Below are 16,004 nucleotides of genomic sequence, written 5' to 3' on the forward strand. Positions count from 1 at the left end.
CCAGCCACACTCTCCTTCTGTTAACCGTTTTCTGAACACCCAGTGCTCATAGACACCATCTCAAGGCCTGTCTGCTGTTCTCCCTGAAATGTGCTTCCCAGATCTTACCATGGCCTTTCCTCCACTCCATCCAGTTTTAGTTCAAACATTATCTCTTCAAAGACATCTTTCCTGACCCTGGCATCTAGTATAATTAGCTATAATTAGCCCCTGCAACTCCAATCTCTCTTTATCCCATTACCTTACATTTTTTCTTTATACTGTTATTTGTGCCTGAAACAATCTCATTCCTTTGCATGTTTGCACTAGATCATAAGCTTCTGAAGGCAAGGCTTTGCCTGTTCCATGCACTTTTAGGTAATCACTGCCAAGGACGGTTTCCAGCACATTACAGGTATCAAAGAGATTTTTGTGGAATAGCCTGTCTGTGGCCTGTTAACTTTTCTCCAGCCCAGTGAAATTAAGTAAGTTAAAATGAGTCCGAAGCATTTGTTTTTTCCTGTCCTTATTAGTGATTGAACAACAGTTTGGTCCAGAGAGATATTTCTGACTTTTTTATGGAGAGGGAAGTGGGGCTTTCGGTTTCTGAAGCTAATTTGGAACAGCATGTGGGGAACTGAGCATTTAGCTATCCCCGAGGGTGGTCAGGGCTTAAGTCATTAAGGCTTAGACTGCTGAACAGAGCTACAAGGGGTAAGTCTTGCTCCTATAATCAAAGTCTTCTTGATGACTGAAACTCAAGTGTGGGCAAAGAAATCCTTCAGACTCAGCGGCCCCAGGAAAAGCAGCCCTACTCAGGAATCCAAACACGAAAGTTAAACCTCAGTTTTGTAGTGTGGGCAGTTAGGTTAAGTGGGTAACTGTGATTAGAGGGGAGTATGGGCAAAGGAGAGGAAGAAAGAAAGAGAAGCTTAGAGAGAAAGGGAGAGACACCAGCATACAGGGGTGAGGGAGAGGCAGATGGAAGGAAGAAGGAGGAGGAACAAGCGGAAGATGGTGTGGGTGGAAAAGAGGACCAATTGCATTGGGCCCTATGCTTAGAAGGGCTCCATGCTGAATCTGATGTTTTGTTGTGACCATCCTAAAATTCTTAATGATTTTTGAATAAGGGGCTCTACATTTTCATTTTGCGCTGGGTTCTGCAAAGTACGTAGCTGACTGACATTCTGCCACCTTGTTTTCCAGGAACTAGGTCACCTTTGAGCCGTCCCGTGGCCTCATGACTTCCCCCTACCCCAACTGACCGCACCGTCAGTCCTGTCCATCTCCTACCTGGATTTCACATTCATCCACTTCTCTTATCTCCCTTTCAAGCCCAGATTCCACTGTAAGCCTCTTAACCATTTCCTATCTTGCAGTTTTCATGGCCTTTAATTTCTTCTCTGTGAGCACCCCAGTGCTTGCGAGTGTCAATAGTTTTTTTGATCAGAGCAGTCACCCGGGGGCTAAAGGGAATCATGCAAAGGCAGCCTGAGTGCTTCAGCTGAACATTCTCAACTCCTCCACTAAGTTAGTGGTTACCAAATGTGGCTGTCCTGGGGAGGTTTAAAAAACTTCTTCAGACCCAGGTTCCACTCCAGAGACACTGATTTAAGTAACAAGGGCTGTGGTCTAGGTATTTGAACTTTTCTAAGCTCCCAAGTGACTGGATATGCAGCAAAGTGTGTGATCTGCTGCCGTTAGTGTTGCTAAGACCCAGAGAAGCAGCACAATGGCAACACATTCACAAAATGTTTGCAGTTGTGTTACTTTATTGTAGTGGTTTTGAGTTTTGCAAAATTTTCTTTTCTAAAAATATACATTAAAACATTATTTAATATTCCAGAGTTCAGCTTTGATTAAAGTAACAGTCCACGAGGTAAAAGTAATGTGTTAGGGGGTTACTGAAACCAAAGGTGAAAGCTTTTTGCTTATAATGTGAGTAGTGGGGAGGAGGCGCTAGTAATAGTTATTAATGCTGCTTGTCAACAGGCCCATGGAAAATAGAACAATACATCCTTTCTCTCCCAGCAAGTCCAGCTGACATTTATTTCACCCGCTTTAAGCCTGAATTACCTATGGACTATCTTAGAAGGACTTGTTTTTGGAATGACATTGCAGACTCCAAAAATTGTGTACCGCTTCTGACTGTTTCAGTGTCTTTCACTTGCACACAGTGTCTCATTCCATCCTAAGAGGGGTTAAAGGATGCTCGTCCTCACGCTGAGCCAGGGAGGGTGCAAGACTTGCCCACTCATCCAGCCAATGGGGGGTGCTAGACTAATCCCAGGAAGTCTTCTCACTCCCAACCCAAACCTATTGTTGGTTCACCAGCAACTTTGGATGGAAACCAAAGGAGAATAGGAAGGGCCAGGAAAAACTCAGGCATGTGAAAAAGGAACCAATTTTAAGGGTGGAAAGCTAAGGTGGAGATACATGGCATGTATAAATACAACTAAAGAGCCATGGACATTTGCCACATTTTAGAGGACAGTAAGATTCTTACTATCCTCCATTTAGTAGTAGATTTCCTCCCTTTCTCACACCTGCCCTTGCCATTTTCCCTTTCTGTTCCAAACGACTTCAGAATGGCTTACAAGTACACCAAGCTAACATATGTATCAGGTTTATATTCAGTGTCTTTCCCTTTGTGTCCATGGATTGGCTTTAGTAAGCCCATAACCCTCTAGAAATTGTATGAAAAATTATATGCATATAGGCAGATTCTCAAAGAGGCCTGTAATCTCACAAAGATTAAAACCATTGTTTTATGTTTCCAAGTACAGAAAAGCTCCTTATTAAGTAATCCTGTAATAATTAGTCTTCCTGGTCTGGACCAATCCAAGAGCGACAACTAACCGGGAAATTCCTAGAATGGCCCGCTGAACGCTGGTCCTGGCCCGCCACAGGCCCGCATCCTGTTCATTGCGAGGTGTAAACTAACGCTGCGAGTGGCCACTAGATGGCGGCAAACTCAGCCAAGTTTGGGATGGGCGTCGGTTGGCGCTACCCACTGGCAAGCAGTGCAGATTCCTGGCAGCCATTTCATTAGCTTCAAAATGACGCGACCATGAATAGTTGATTGAATTTTAGACCCCACGTAAAATTCTTTTGGACCCCACTTATTGTGCTGGGGCAGGGATTTACTGTTCTTCGAATTCACTTGGTCTTTAAAGCGTAGAGGGCAGGCAGCAAAATTACCCTCCACGTCCTGAGGTCTCTAAGGGAATAAAGTTTGGGACTGCTATAAATAAAGAAAACTTGTTAAAGTTCATGAAATCAGCTATGGAGATTGTGAAACATAAGTCATGATTCCATTTGTTCTACAGAAGTGTAAAAAATGAAATCTGTTCTTCAAGATAGAAAAAAAAAAGAGAGAAATATGAATTCCATTTAAAGGAGACACCTGCCATTTCTGTTTCCAAGTTCCCCTGGGGACCACAGCCTTTTATGTGATAGTAGGTTTCCAGAGGAGCAGTGGCATTATTGGTACCTTACAGATAAATGTAATTGACCTCTTTAGGGCTGTTTTCCCAACTCCACCTCTCTAAGGGCTCCTGACCCAGTCTCCAAGGATGGCTACTGGCTTGAATTTTGGCTTGAACACTCCCCCTTGGACATAGCCAACTAGAGCAGAATGAACAGCTGCCTCAAGCTGTGTCTTTCTCATTTCCCCTCAGTCTGAGGTTCACAGAGAATGGGCATTTGTAAGTGAGTCCTGGAAATCAGAGGGTACTAAGAGGAAGTCCTTTGAACTCTGTTGAGAACTCAAAACCTGCAAAATCTGCCTTGATTTCTACTCTTCCTGCGCCATGATTTCCAACCCCCCAAATTTCCGTAGATTTTGTGAAATAATATACTATGCTTTAAAAATTACAGACACATAAATATTATATACATAGTATATATATAAAGAGATACATACATACATATATACATATATAGATATCAGGGTTTCCCAACCTCATCACTATTTTGATCCAGATAATTCTTTATTGTTGGGGGCCATCCTATGCATTGTAGGGTAGTCCCTGGACTTTACCCAATTGATGATAGTATCAATCCTCCCAGATATGAAAACCAAAAATACCTCCAGACATAGCCAAATGTCCACTTGGGGTGGATGGGTGGGTGATAAAACCACCGCCCAGTTGAGAACTATTGGCTATCTATCTTTCTATTTATCTGTATCTAGATTAAACCAACTTGACTTGGCATCTGTTTCTTGCAACCAAGATATTAACTAAGACAATGGGAAAATAAAGACCAAGAGAAATTATGTGAAATGCTCATATAGTAGCACAGCAAGTTACTGTATGGCAGAATCAAGACTAGATCCCAGAGCTCCTGAACATTAGTGGACTTTCTGCTACTTTGCACAAGAGAACTCCTGTGCAGGGTCTTTAACCACACCAACTTGCCCAGCATCTTGCTTTCCTTTATATCAAAACCCAGTACTACTTGAATTATGGAAGGAAAACACTACTGGCTACATTTTCTTATTTGTTCAGGACACCAAAATAAATAATGTGGGTGGGGATCATGGTAGGGCTTTCTTCACAGGAAGTTGAAGCAGTGTGGGCTTGTTGGCATCACATGGCTTTCCCTAGCACCTGCGAAAAGAGCAAGCTAAATGAAGGGGTGCTATCAGTCCACTCTGAAATGTTACTCCCTGATCGCTGGGGTAGATTTAGCTTGATGTTGCTCTTGAATGTAGTCTTTCCCACATTCCCATGTTTTTTCAGGTTACTTACCTCAACAAGTCACTATAGAATAGTAAACATCACTTTATTTTTTTCATTCAGAACTTGCATTATCTGTGGAAACATTTGAAGGTCAGGAGGAGGTGAGAATGTCAGCTCTGTATAACAAATGTGAAACAAATGTGAGCAAATGAAAACAATGTTTCTAAATTGTCATGCAGTAAAATGTATTCATTTTGATCTGCAATTAGATGGGTTTTGTTAAATACATACAGCCGCGTAACCACCACCACAATCAAGAGTTCCATCACTGTAAAAAATTTCCAGGTGGGCGGATCACAAGGTCAGGAGATCGAGACCATCCTGGCTAACACGGTGAAACCCCGTCTCTACTAAAAAATACAAAAAACTAGCCGGGCGAGGTGATGGGCGCCTGTAGTCCCAGCTACTCGGGAGGCTGAGGCAGGAGAATGGCGTAAACCCTGGAGGCGGAGCTTGCAGTGAGCGGAGATCTGGCCACTGCGCTCCAGCCTGGGCGACAGAGCGAGACTCCGTCTCAAAAAAAAAAAAAAAAAATTTCCTCCTCCCATCTATTTCTAATCAGCCCTCTCACCCAATCCAAACCTTGGACAGCCACTCATCTGTTACTTCTATGCTTTTGCTTTTTTCGAAATGTCATATCAATGAAACTATAATGTGTGCTTTTTGAAACCTGGTTGCTTTTAGTCAACATAATGCATTTGAGATTCATCCATAGTATTACTTGTATAGATAGTTTTGTCCTTTTTATTTTTGAGTGGTATTCTATTGTATGAATGTATCTATTCATCACTTGAAAGATATTGGGATTGTCTCTAATTTTTAGACATTATGAATAAACTGCTGCAAATATTTGCTTATAAGTGTGTGTGAGCATAATGTTGTATCTCTTTTGGGTAAATACTGAGGAGTGCTACTGCTGGATCATATGATAGGTATATATTTAACTTTATGAGAAGCTACCAAATTGTTTCCCAAAGGGGGTGTGTCATTTTATGTTCCTACTGGCCACTTTTAGAAATTTCAGCTGTTTCTAATTCTCACTGATCCTTGATATTGTTAGTTTTTAAAAATTTTATGTTAATTATTCTAATATATTTGTAGTAGTATCTCATTGTGATTTTAATTTACATTTTCTTAATGACTAAAGCTGTTTGGCATCATTTCACTTGGTAAAGTCTCAGATCAAATATTTTGCTCATTAAAAAATTTTCTTTTTTTCTTATTGTTGAGTTTTGTCCTTTTTCAGACACATGATCTGCAAATATTTTCTCCCAACCTGTGGCTTGCTTTTCACTCTCTTAGGGCTTGCTTTTCATTATCTTAGTTTTAATTTTGATGAAATCAAATATCACGTTTTTCTTTTACGGATTGTGCTTTTGGTGTCAAGAGTTGTTTTTGATAACCTCAATCCAGTATATTCTGTAAATATTGAATACATTTCATAAATATTATAGACTCTTTGAGTCTTTTGTTCAACTCCTGCCTGCAATGGTTTGCATGCATTTTCTTTTATTTTTTTCTCTCCAGCACTGCCCACAGGAACACACCCACACACTTAAGCATTATAAACACAGATTTCCTGTGTTACTCTGAACTCTCAACCCTCCTTTTCCAGGCCTCCTCCCAAAGATCATAAAAGCCACATTTTCCAAAATAGCTTTTATCACTCGGAGAAAAGTGCTGGAAGATTGTAATGACCAGTGCTATTTTTATGGCAGAACACTCCAAAATAAAAAAAAAAAAAATCATACTGGATTCTCTTTTTCAAAATTATGCAAGTTATTTCAAAATGACATTCTGAAAACTCACCCCCCGCCAATCCATCAATTCCAGGTATAACATAATAAATGCTATGTATTAGTTGAATTTAATGTTAAAGTCAATTAATCAGCTATATTTATCTATTTGTATTTTGAAACCTCTTTTCATATATTAAAAGGAACAGAAATTTTTGCATGCTTTTTATTCAGTCTGAGTACAACTTCCACCTACCTCTCTTGGGTCTGATTTTAAGTAAGCTTGTTTCACAGTTGATACAATAAGAAAATGCCAAGAAAGAGGAGTGGGGGTAATGGTTGAGTTAAAAAGTTGAAAGAGGAAAAATTGGATTCATTCTTGAGCACACAGAGCAACTCCCTTTCTTTAGTTTCTACAATTTTACATTAAGATATTTACTATTTCTTTTCTAAATGTGCCCTAAACCAGTTTATTATAAAATATGTTATTTTATGTTTGATGAATCTCTGTTTGGTATATGCATTAAATTTAATGAAATTACGTCCTTAAAACATAGCCCATAGAGAATGATGTGAAGATGGCCGAATCCGTCTTCCTACCTAGACAGCAATTACTCTTTCCAAGTCCGCCTCATGTATCTATTTTGGAACCCTGGTGGCTAATCAAAACTGGCAACTTCCAGAAGGAGGCTTGGACAGTGAGTTGTATTTAATTTCAGTGAGTTTCAGCTCTTAACACAATAGTGGCTACACATCCTCTACCCCTAGCCTAATGGCAGGCTTTCCAGATGTGCATACATTCCAGTAGCAGCTTGTGCTCAATGTGCAGGAGCCAGAATGGGAAAAATGAACCTTGTCCTACAAATAATAGGGATCTATGTTGTGATCACCGATTCCTGCCTCTGATAACAGAGGTACAGACAAAGAAATGGCAACACATGGTAACTTTCAGGGGATTTAAAAAGCATGTGCCTTTTCCCGTGTCTCCTTCATTTTTCTCCTTTTCCCTTTTTGGGAGCCAGACATTGAAGACTAAGACATTCAAAAGCAACCACATATATGGGGTAAGTTGGAAAGACATTGAATTTGCCCAGGGGAAGGTGCAGCCTCAGAAAAGACCTAAGAAGACTCCAAGTTTGCAGCTCAGGCTGATCCTTGGCAACCTACAACAATTATAACAAACAAACAAAATCCAGCAAATCCTTGAGGAAGGGAGACGATCTGATTTCCAGAGTTACCATATCATTAGATTCAGATATCCAGTTTTTAGCAAAAAAAATTATGAGGCGTAAAAAGAAACAAAAAAGGATAGCCCTCTCAAGGGGAAAACAAAGACCAACAGAAACTGTTCCTGACAAAGACCTGATGGCACATATACTAGACAAAGCCTTTTTTAAAAATCTTAAAGAAGCTTTAAAAACGGAAGGAAAATATGGAGAAAGTCAAGAAAATGATGTATACGTTAAATGAAAATATCAAAAAAGAGATAGAAAATATAAGAAAGAAACCAAAAAGAAATGCTGGAGCTAAAAAGCACAATAACTGGAATGAAAATTTTATTAGAGGGATTCAAAGGCAGATTTGAGCAGGCAGAAGAAAGAATCAACAAACTTGTAAATAGGACAGTGAAAATTATCAAGTATGAGAAATAGAAAGAAAAAAGATGTAAGAAAAGAGATCAGAGCCTAAGAGACATCTGGGGTACCATTAAGAGGACCAGCTTACTCATTTTGGTAGTCCTAAAAGGAAAAGAGAGAAGGGTACAGAGAGAATATTTGAAGAAATAATGATGGAAAACTTCCCAAATTTGATGGAAGACATGAATATAAACATCCAAGAAGTTCAATGACAGCTGATGAACTCAAAGAGACCCACATCGAGACACATTATAATCAAACTATCAAAAGTCAAAGACAAAGAGGGAATTTTGAAAGCAGTGAAGGAAAACTGATTTGTCTCATACAAGGGATTTTCAATAAGATTATGAGCAAATTTATCATCAGAAACTTTGAAGGCCAGAAGGTAGTGATCTGATATATTTAAAGTGCTATTTTTTTGGCTGTCAACTAGAAATTTTATACCCAGAAAAAATATTCTCCAAAAGCGAGGGAGAAATTAAGACATTTTCAGATAAACAGAAGCTAAAGGAGTTTTTTACCTGTCTTTGCAGTAAATGCTAAAGGGAGTCCTTCCTGCAGGTTGATACACAAGGACACTAGACAATAAATTGATGCCATATGAAGGAAAAAAAAATCTCAGCAAAGGTAAATACATCTACAATTATAAAAGTCAGAATTACTATAATGATGGTATGTAACTCCACCTTTGGTTTTCTGCATGATTTAAGGGTCAAATCATTTTAAAAACAATTATTAGTCTAGAAGCTAGCATTATTGTCAGTCTGGTTTGTAATTTCACATTTTGTTTACTACACAATTGTGGAGACATGAAAAATTATTAGTATATAAAGGTGTAATTTTGAGACATTTACAACTTAAAGGGGTGGGGTGCAGAGCTGTTAAAGGAGCAGAGTATTTGTATGTTATTAAAGTTAAGTTCATATAAATTTACATTAGAATATCATCACTTTAGGATATTAAATGTAATCCCAATTGTAACCAAAAGAAAATAGCTAAATAATATATATGTACACACACACGAAGGAAGAAAGTTAAACCTTTCACTACAAAAAAATCAACTAAGACAAAAGAAGATAATAATACATAGAATGGAGGACAAAAAAGCTGTAAGGTATATAGAAAATAGATAGCGAATTACAGAAGTAAGTTGCTCCTTGTCAGTAATTGCATTAAATGTAAATTAGACTAAGCTCACCATTAAAAAGACAAAGATTGGCAGAATGGATAAGAAAACAGCCCAACTATATGCTGTCTACAAGAGACTAACTTTAGACCCAAAGATACAAATAGATTGAAAGTGAAGATAGAAAAGGATATTTCATGCAAATAGTAACCAAAAGAGAATGAGTGACTATACTAATATCAAACAAAATGAACTTTAAATTTAAAAAATGCTACAAGAAACAAATAAAAACATTATACATTAATAGATTGCTCAGTATGGTGGGAAGATATAACAATAATAAACATTTACACATCTGATAACAGACCATAAAAATATATAAAGCAAGCATTGATAAATTTGAATGGAGAAACTGACAGTTCTATAATAATGTTGGAGACATCAATACTCCACTCCATTAATGAATAGAACAACCAGACAGAAGATAAGTGAAGCAATAGAGGACTTGAACAACACAATAAACCAACTAGATTTAAGAGACGTATACAGAACACTCCATCCAACAACAAAGTATACATTCTTGTCAAGTGCACGTGAATATTTTCTAGGATAGACCATATATTAGTACACAGTTTAAGTCTCAATAGATTTTAAAAGGTAGGTATCATACAGAGTATCTTCTCCAGCCACAATGGGATAAAGTTAGAAATTAATAAGAGAAGGAGAACTAGAAAATTCTCAAAATTGTGGAAGTTAAACAATACATTATTAAACAAACAATAGATCAAGGAAGAAATCACAAGGATGGTTAGAAAATACTTAGAGGTGAATAAAAAAACACTGCATGTCAAAACTATGGAAAACAGAGAAAGCAGGAGTAAGAGGGAAATTGATAGATTTAAATACTTACATTAAAAAGAAGAAAGATCCCAAATCAACACTGAACTTCATAATTTAAGAAACTAGAAAAAGAAAGGAAAAACTAAACCCAAAACTAGCAGAAGGAAGGAAATAATACAGATCAGAACATAGATAAATGAAATATAGAATATAAAAATAATAAAGTTAAAACCAAAACTTGGCTCTTCAAAAAGGTCAACAAAATTTACAAAGCTTTAGGTAGATAGATAATGAAAAAAAAAAGAAGTTTCAAATTACTAAATTCGGAAATGAAAATGAGTGTATTACCACCTATTCTACAGAAATAAAAAGAATTATAAAAGTACTATAAGCAATTGTACACCAAGTTTCATAACCTACATTCAATAGAAAAATTCTTAGAAACACAAAACCTATCAAGCCTAAAGTAAAAGAATAGTTTTAGTTTAGAAAAGAATAAAATCTGAATATACCTCTAACCATGGCAATTCAGTCAATAATAAAAAATCTCCTAATGAAGTAAAGACCTGATGTCTTCACTAGTGTGTTCTACCAAACATCTAAAGAAGAACTAATACCAGTCTCTTTGAAACTTCTCAAAAGAGTTGAAAAACACAGGAAACTTCCTAACTCATTCTATATTACCTTGATATTAAAGCCAGACAACAACATTTCTAAAGAAGAACTAATACCAGTCTCTTTGAAACTTTTCAAAATAATTGAAAAACAAGGGAAACTTCCTAACTCATCCTACATTACCTTGATACTTAAGTCAGACAACATTACAAGAAAACTGCAGACCAATATCCCTTATAACATTGATGCAAAAATCCTCAACAAAATGCTGCAACAGAAAACTGACTGCAACTGCACGTTTAAAGATTATACATCCAGACCAAATGGGATTTATTCTTGGAATGCAAGGGCAATCCAATACAGAAAAATCAATCAATTTCATTAACACATCTCATTAACAGAATGAAGGGGAAAAATATATGATCATCTCAAATGATAGTCATGTGTTTGACAAGATTCAACATTCTTTCATGATAAAAACAGTCAATAAACCAAGAATAGAAGGAATCTACCTCAATATAATAAAAGTCATACTTAAATAACCCACAGTGAACATCATACTCAACGTTGAAAGACTCGAAGCTTTTACTCTGAAATCAGGAACAGGGCAAGGATGCCCACTTTTGCAACTTCTATGCAATGTAATACTTGAAGCCCTAGACAGAGCAACTAGCTAAGGGAGAGAAATAAAAAGCATCCACATTAGAAATGAAAAAGTACACTTACCTCTGTTTAGAGATAATATAATCTTATATGCAGAAAATCCTAAGGATTCAACCAAAAACCTGTTAGAGCTAACAAACCCAGCAAAGTAGCAGGATACAAAGTCAAAGCTCAAAAATCAGTTGCACTTCCATACACTAACAGTGATCAATCTGAAAAGAAAATTAAGAGAACAGTTTCATTTACAATACCATCAAAAAGAATAAATTAATTACAAATTAACTTAACCAGGAGGTGAAATACTTGCACTACAAAACCGCAAAAACTGCAAAATATTTCTGAAAGAAATTAAAGAAGAATAGAATAATGGGAAGACATCCCAGGCTCCCTAGGTTGGAAGACTTAATACTATCGAAACCAACCTACAGATTTAATGCAATTCCTATCAAAACCCCAATGACTTTTTTTTTGTAGAAACAGAAAAACTCATCCTAAAGTTCATATGGAATCTCAAGGGATCCTGAATAGCAAAAAAAATTTTGAAAAAGAACATTGCTGGATAACTCACATTTCCTGATTTCAAAAATTATATGATTACTTACAAAACTTAGAGTAAACCAAAACAGTGTAGTAATGGCATAAAGACAGACACAGATGAATGGAATAGAATAGAGTGTCTAGAAATAAACCCTCACATATATGTGTATGGTCAAATGATTTTCAAGAAGGGTACCAAGATAATTTAATGGGGAAAATATTATCTTTTCAAAAATGGTGCTAGGAAAACTGGATATCCGCATGCAAAATAATAAAGTTAGGCCTTTAACTCATACCATATACAAAAGTTAACTCAAAGTGGAGCCATGAACTAAATTTAAGACCTAAAACTGTAAAACTCTTAGAAGAAGACGTAGGGCAAAAACTTCACAACATTGAATTTGGCAATGATTTCTTGGCTTTAACACCAAAGGCACAGGTGACAGAAGAAAAAATAGTCAAATTAGACTTTCGAAAATTTAAAAAATTATGTATCAAAATATACTACAAACAGAGTGAAAAATCAACAGAATAGGAGAAAATATTTGCAAATCATATATCTAACAAAGGATTAATATCCAGAATATATAAGGAGCTCCCAAACTCTACAAAAAAAAAAAAAAAAACCTCACAAAAAAACTCAGTTCAAGAATGGGCAAAGGACTTGAATACACATTTCTCCAAAGAAGATATGCAAATGGACAATAAATAAAAGAATGCTATCAATATTAGTAATCATTAGGGAAATGCAACCCAAACTACAGTGAGATAGCAACTCACACCCATTATGATGGCTGCTATTAAAAAACTGAAAGATAACAAATGTTGGTAAGGATGTGGAGATATTGAAACCCTTTTGCACTGTTGGTGGAAATGTTAAATGTTACAGCTACTATGGAAAACAGTATAGCAGTTTCTCAAAAACTGAAAAATAGAATTACTACCTGATCCCACAATTCCACATCTAAATATATACTCAAAGAATTGAAAACAGAGTCTTCAAGAGATATTTGTGCATCACATTCATAGCAGTATCATCTGTATTAACTAAAACATGGAGGCAACCTAGGTGTCCATTGACAAATGAATTGACAAACAAAATGTGGTATATACATTCAATAGAATATTATTCAGCCTTAAAAAGGAAGGACATTCTGCAATATGCTATAACATGGATGAATCTTGAGGACATTATGCTAAGTGAAATAAGCCGCTTCAAAAAAGACAAATACTGCATAATTCCACTTATATGAGGTGCTTAGAGTAGACAAATTCTTAGAGACAGAAAATAGAATGGTGGTTACCGGGGGATAGGGGAAAAAGGAAAAGGGAGTTAACTCTTTAATGGGTACAGAATTTCAGTTTTTCAAGATGAAAAGAGTTCTGAAAATGGATGGTGATGGTTGCACAATAATGTGAATCTACTTAATACTACTGAACTGTACACTCAAAAATAGTTAAGATAGTAAATTTTATGTGTGTTTTACTGCAATAACAATAATTGGGAAAAAATAAATCAAATCACACAAGTTATAATTGGAGAAAAGTAGCCCAAGTCAAATATTACAACTCATTTTTCACCTTCAAAAGATCTCGTATGCTATTAGATGTGCTAAGCCAGAGGGATTTGGAATTGGGACTGCATCCTTGGGTCCTGGTGTTAGCCTGTTGAGTCACCCCCTCATGGTTCTCCTTCTTTTACCTCCTGTTTGTGCATCTCTGGTCCCTGCTTCTTTAACCTCTGCACAAAAGCTTAGTTGATCCTTCAGTGACTATTGGCTAAAAACAAACAGAAAAAGCAAAAAGAAACAAAAGTGGTATTCTTCTAGTTCTTCCATAAGAACTGTGAAGGAGTGGCCAGCCAAAAAGAAATGTCAAGCAGAGGCTAGTGTGTGGGCCAGGAAAGCCCAGGTCAGACAGAAACACTACAGTTGCTCACAGATACATCCAAAATAAGTCCTGACATTTTTGTGAGGACCTTGGGTGATAAAAGGGAAACCCCCTAAAGCATTTTTCAGGCAGCTGATAATGTTTGACAGCTTTGAAGAGGAAACAGAACTGCCAGATGTCAGTGGCTGAATCACGGGGAAAATACTGCATTCTGCAAAGCCTTACTCAAGTACCATGAAGTGTAGCCCAAAGTTGATAGAAATGCTGGTAAATAATACAATTTTATGAAAAAGTAAAATCTCGATAGTTTTTCACAAGTCACCAGCTGTAACGAAGACAATGATGTTGGTTTTTTGTATTTGTTCATCTTTCATGAATTTTAGAGTGCTTTCTTTATCAAACTCTAAAAAATCTTTAACAAAATTGCAAAGTGTCACAGCAGTGAAAATTTTCATAAACTTCACAGCTCTTAATTATATGATGCAGTAGAAGCATCAGAAATTTTCTGCTGTGTCATTTTCTGTTTCTTTGAAGATTCTTCTCTGTACTTCATCATTTTTCCATATACAGTTAAAACACCAAGCAAATATTTGGCCTGAATCCTAAAAATGTTTAATTCTTCCAATTTTCTGTAGTTGAATTTTCAGCAATATAGAGCATTCCTTCAATTCTCCTCTCCCCTTTTTTTGGTTTGAAATACTCTTTAACACCTAAGAATGTGATCTTTTGTTCTTTATAGCTAACATTTAATATAAACTAATGTTGAATTTATCAAAAGCAAGTTCATAATCTTTGAAAACATACAAGTTTTTAAATTATTGATGGGCTGAACCATTTACTAGTTTTTTAAATATTGAGGAATTCTTGCATTCCCGGAATATTCTAGACATTTGAGTGGCAAAACAGGCAAAAATCTCTAACTGGCATGTTTCTGGCATGTTTCACTGCATAAAAGGTGTAGAAAATTATTCTCATTTTTTCTATGCAGAGACTGTTCTACTTGCCACTATTTCCATGGTGGTTTTTTTGTGTGTATGGCAGTTATATATATTATTTAGTTTCTAATCTTTCTTTTAAAAACTTTATTGAGGTATAATTTATATGTCATGAAATTCCTTCATTGTAAGTGTACAATTCAATGATTTTTAGTAAATTTATAAAGTTGTGGAATGATTATCACAATCCAGTTTTAGGACATTTTTATTACCCCAAAATGTTCTCTCCAGCTGTTTTGCAAACAATCCCTGCTCTCACCTTCAGTCCTGGCAACCACTGACTCTACAGAATTGCCCTTTCTGGATATTTCTTATGCATGGACTCATAATTTATTGTCTTTTGCATTTGAGTTCTTTCACTTAGCTGAATGTTTTTGAGGTTCATTGTGTGGCATGAATCAGTCCTTTGCTCCTTGGTGTTGCCGAGTAGTATTGCGTTATTTGGCTTTCCCACATTTTGTTTACCCAGTTACCTGTTGATGGCTTCTGGATTGTTTTCAGTTTTGACCATCATCTGTAATACTGCTAGAAACATTCACATACAAAAACTATTATGGACATGTGCCTTCACATCCCCTGAATAGATTCCCAGCAGTGGAATTGCTGGGTGCTATGGCAAGCTTATGTGTAACTTTTTAAGATGCATCCAGTTAAGGGGTTAAAACGGGAGGGTAGCTCCCCTCTCTGTTGAAGGAAAAGTTCGTTTTCTTCTTGTTTTTCTTTTTGTGTAGCTCCAGGTTAGTTGGAAAGGCACCCTCTGTTCTCACTGACATTGTGACCTGGTTGAGGAGCTAACAGGACAGAGCTGTTACTTTTTGTCTGGCCTGACTTTGGGCACCCAGGGTAAACTGGAAATAACATGCCCCAGCCAGGCCTCTGTGCACACTTGGAAGTAGCTCTCAGGTCTCCCTCTGTTCCCTGCTTCCATGCTGCTGCTGTTCCTCTCCAGGCGTTGTTAGTGCAGGTTTTTCTTGGGCCCTTTCCACTCCCTCTGGGGCAGGCTGTTCCATATGCATTGAGTTGTGGGACCAATGGCTGTCTTCAGTTTAGCCTTGCCTATCCTACATCTTGCAGAAATCCCTCTTCCCCTCAAATGACATGCAATCATAGCATCCTTCTTTACTTTTACTTTCATTTTAGATTTCCCTTATTATTACTGAACTAGTCCCTTTGTCATTTTAACGGAAATTTGGAAATGGAAGCTCTTGCCATGAGGTCACCCAGAATTCTAGGTTGTCATT

At 36.8% G+C, this 16,004-nt stretch overlaps 1 protein-coding gene and 1 long non-coding RNA gene across 4 annotated transcripts in view; one reads left to right on the plus strand and one right to left on the minus strand.

Annotated features, from left to right (window-relative positions):
- The window catches only part of ARHGAP25 (Rho GTPase activating protein 25), a 91,684-nt gene that overhangs the window by 13,673 nt on the left and 62,007 nt on the right, over positions 1 to 16,004 (plus strand). The window lies entirely within an intron of this gene.
- LOC117099778 overlaps positions 1 to 16,004 on the minus strand; it is a 30,750-nt gene that overhangs the window by 12,929 nt on the left and 1,817 nt on the right. The window contains exons 2-3 of the long non-coding RNA XR_004443997.1: positions 11,405 to 11,553; positions 4,734 to 4,796 (exon numbers count right to left, since the gene is read on the minus strand). This is a non-coding gene — a long non-coding RNA (uncharacterized LOC117099778). The remainder of the gene's footprint in view (positions 1 to 4,733; positions 4,797 to 11,404; positions 11,554 to 16,004) is intronic.

The sequence above is a fragment of the Trachypithecus francoisi genome, unplaced genomic scaffold, assembly GCF_009764315.1.
Source record: "Trachypithecus francoisi isolate TF-2019V2 unplaced genomic scaffold, Tfra_2.0 Lachesis_group17, whole genome shotgun sequence".
Taxonomy (NCBI): Eukaryota; Metazoa; Chordata; class Mammalia; order Primates; family Cercopithecidae; genus Trachypithecus; species Trachypithecus francoisi.